Source organism: Mastomys coucha, unplaced genomic scaffold (assembly GCF_008632895.1).
Source record: "Mastomys coucha isolate ucsf_1 unplaced genomic scaffold, UCSF_Mcou_1 pScaffold16, whole genome shotgun sequence".
NCBI lineage: Eukaryota > Metazoa > Chordata > Mammalia > Rodentia > Muridae > Mastomys > Mastomys coucha.
Genome location: NW_022196898.1, coordinates 27,302,008 through 27,306,142, shown reverse-complemented (window position 1 = coordinate 27,306,142; position 4,135 = coordinate 27,302,008). Strand labels below are relative to the sequence as shown.

The 4,135-nt window shown below is 41.6% G+C and overlaps 1 pseudogene; it reads right to left on the bottom strand.

Annotated features, from left to right (window-relative positions):
* Positions 1–723: 723 nt before the first annotated feature.
* LOC116094389 lies at positions 724–1,608 on the bottom strand (annotated as a pseudogene).
* Between the last annotated feature and the right edge of the window lie 2,527 nt (positions 1,609–4,135).

Genomic DNA, 4,135 nt, shown 5'->3' with positions numbered 1-4,135 from the left:
ATTTTTTTAGAAGAATTATTTATTTTATGTATAAGAGTATACCATTACTCTCTTCAGACATACCAGAAGAGGGCATCAGACCACAATACAGATGGTTGTGAGCCACTATGTTGTTGCTGGGAATTGAACTTGGGACCTCTGGAAGAACAGTCAGTGAGTTTAACTGCTGAGCCATCTCTCCAACCCCTTATTTTTTATTTTTATTTATTTATTTATTTATTTATTTATTTATTTGTTTATTTTTACTTTCAGATCCACTTAATTTTCCTTTTCCCTCCTCACATATGGAACTTCTCACACATTTCTTGCAGCTGAAGTCATTCAATGTTGGCAAGGTACCATTTTATCCCTAAAACTTTGTTGGCATCAAAATATGCCAGTTACCAGTGTTAAATCCATAAAACATTTGTACAGCACAGCACATGAAGCTTTATATGTTTGGCAATTACAGAAGACAAGACCTCCCCACCCTCCCACTCTGCACGTTTGCGATCGGAAGCTCACTGGTCCCATGTCTGGTACATGGGTTCAAGGGCAGCAGAGGCAGAAGGCAGTTACTTTAGAGGGCACTGAACACTATGATATGGAAGCATGTTATAATATCACCCAAGTGTGTACCATACCACTTCTTCCTCCATGGTGGCCTCTTAGTCTTAGAATGGCAGGTCCAACGGATACAAAATGGAGACAACATGACATTTATTCTGTGGAGACATCCTATTCCTAGGCACATGCTGTGGCTTTGTATGAAACTCGTCTCAAAAACTTGTCACCTTCATTCTTGTTTTTTACATTCTTGGATTCATTAATTTGGCAATCAACTGTTACGTCCTTCTTGGTAGCACCAGAGTCAAATTTGACCTGGATGGCAACTAGGGGATGTTGATATCTAACGTGCTGTTGTTTCCCATGGAAAATACTTTAAGTTTAAAAGTCCGTATTCAGGGTAAGTTGCTCCATTTGCTATGTTTTCATCCTTTGTCACGCAAGTTATATGTGGAGCTTTGTCTAAGACTAATTTGACTGTTCTGTTCATTTTCATAAGAATACAGGGTTGTCCTTTGGGATAGCCAAGATCAGCATTATTCACACCACTACATTCTTGAAGCAAGGAAACTGGAAACTGACATGCTCCATAATCTGAACGCTTCTGATGAAAAAGTGCTCCCTCAGAACAATCTGTGAGATTCCTCTGTTCTTTCACAGAATATAGCTTTAGGAGACTCTTCAGGTCTTCAACAAAGTTTTCCTAAGTATGTGGCTAAGACATGCTGTATATTCCAATGTAGTCTGCGGTTTGGGAAAAACCATAAGTCCTGGACTAGGAATCTGGCCTTGATATTTCAGAACTTCTTCATTTAGAGTCTGGAGCATGGCCCACATTGTGAATGAGAAGAATGCAGCCAAGAAACCCATAAAAACTAGGTAGAAGAGCAAGATAAGACCCCAGGTCTTGGAGGTGTGCCCCAGAAACTCTACAATAGTAGGGTTGGAGATGAACATGTTCCACTTAGCCAGGCTCTGGTGGAAAGATTTCTTCTCAGTCTGTGTCACGATGGGCATGTGGAAGTTGAGGTGAATGGAGGCCTTGGGGCTGAAGGACTGCATGACCAGAGAACTGACTGTGCCACTCTGCACTAGGTGGCCGCTGGGACCTAGGAACCTGTAGATCTCATTTTTTGTTAGATATTTGCTTTATTTACACTTCAAATGTTCTCCCCTTTCCTGGTCCCCTCTGAAAAAAAAAAGCTGCTATTACTTTCCCCCTCCTCTTGCTTACCAACCCATCCTCTCTGGCTTCCTGGCCCTGGCATTCTCCTACACTGGGGCATAGAGCCTTCACAGGACCAAGGACTTCTCCTCCCATTGATGACTGACTAGGCCATCCTCTGCTACATATATAGAATTCTGTGTTAGTGAATCTTTCTTTTGCACTTGCTATTGTTTTTCCAATTCATATAATGACACTTAACGATCATTATCTGTTACCAAATTCTTTTTCTTTTCAATTATTCTAAATACTTATTTGTATATTTACTTATTTTTTCTTTTAAAGTTTAATTTACTTTTATTTTTATAATTTTAATTTTTTAAACTTTAATTCTCTCATTCGTTACATTCCAACTGCAGTTTCTTCTTCCTCCACTTCTTCCAGCCCCTCCTCCCGTGTCCCAGCTTCCCCAGATCAACTCCTTATCTATTCTACCCCCACTACCCCCCCACCCCTGCCCACATGCACACAAAAGAGCAGACCTACAAGGGATATCTGCCGAACATGGCTTAATAATATACAATAAGACTGTATACAAACCATCATATCATGGCTAGATATGACAGCACAGTAAGAGGGAAGAGTCTTAAGCACAAACAAATGTGTGTGGTTTTAAATTACTACCGCCTTTGCCTGGGTGGGCCATGCTAGTAGCCCCTCCTGTCTCCCCTTTTGTTCTATGGACCTATGCTCTGGGATGTGATCACGCTACCAGCACCCACCCAAGAACCTTGAATCTGCAAATAAACACACACACACACACACACAGAGAGAGAGAGAGAGAGAGAGAGAGAGAGAGAGAGAGAGAGAGAGAGAGAGAGAGAGAGAGAGAGAGAGAGAGAGAGACAGCTAATTCCTTCACAATTTCCCCTTCTTGGCACATTTGATGTGTGTTACTATCTCTCGCCTAGAAAAGTGTGCCCTCCCCAATTTATTACCTCTGCCCTAAACTTCAATGTCTGGTCCCACCTAGCCCCTGCCTAACATCCTTGGTCACTTGACTGCAGTGGATGCCACGGGCCCCAGCTCTCTCTGAGACCTCACATGGTTGCTGCATTCCTCTTCATCCAAAGCACGGCAGAAAGACCTCCTTTTCTTCCTTGTTTCTCCTTTTCTTCCTGGGTCCTGGAAGTCCTGCCTGTACCTTCTGCTCAGAAATTGGCTCTTGGCTTTCTTTACGGACAAATCAAGAAACAATTGGGGAACAAGACCTTATCATCACTACCTCCCTCTACACAAAAAGAGTCAGAGACACCCCCTACACCATTGTTGGGAGTTTCAGAAGAACACCAAGCTATATAGCTATAAGGCTTATGTAGAGGACCTAGTTTATAGCCATACAAGGTCTGTGCTTGTTGCTTCAGTCTCTGTGAACCTCTGTGAGCCTTGCTTAGTTGATTCTGTGGGCTGTGTGCATGGTGTTCATGACCCTTCTAACTCCTACATCCTTCATCCCCATCTTCTGTGCAGTTTTTAAATGTCACTTTTATTTCCTCAGATGAATGGATGAGATGTGAACCCTACCTAGGCTGTGTGAGTACACAGCTTGGACTGAGCCCAGAGCATTTCCTTCTCTGTCTTTTACTATCTCTAGGCCTAGACTTTGAAGCTTCCAGCCTACATTCAATTTAATCTTTCAAGATGAATGATTTAATTTAGCATCTCTTGGCTTCTGCCTGAATTGCTCTGCTTGGCCTCATACGAACTTTGGCAAACTATTCTATTCTTCTGGCCCTTTCTCATTCTCTGACTCATTCTGTCTTGTCACTGGTCACTGGTGTGTAGCTTGATCTCTCTCTGCAATCTGTTTCTGTAAAACTGTTCTGCAAAACTTCCATACACATACACCACCCACTGTATCTTTCTTTCCTTGCTCTTAGGTGGCCTCTTTCTGCTGTTCTTGGGAGAGCTGGGAAGATCCTAATTCTGACTAAACCTGTCAAATCTTTCTTTGATTCATCACCTTGTCTGCCCCTTAATTAGATATCACTTTCAAACACTGCTTCTTGCTTCTATGAACTAACTTTTTCTTCAATGATAGGCATGAAGGTGTGTGCTAAGGGCATGTCTGTATTCCAGCCAGATCATATTGAAATCCAGGGTGTGTCTGCATTCCAGATGGATCACATAGCCCTAGAATGCCTTTAGATGTGATCTCTTGCCAAAGCAGCCATGTTGCTGTATTAAATTTCCTCTACTGGGTTCCCTTGGCCCTGTGTAGTATTTGACAAAAGCAGGTTTAAAATTTGATCCCTTTACAAAAATATAGATAATCCTGTAATTACTTTTAATGTAGATATTATTTACTTTGAAATGGGGTATAGTTTTAAATTTCAAATTATTTATCCTATTTATATCAGACTA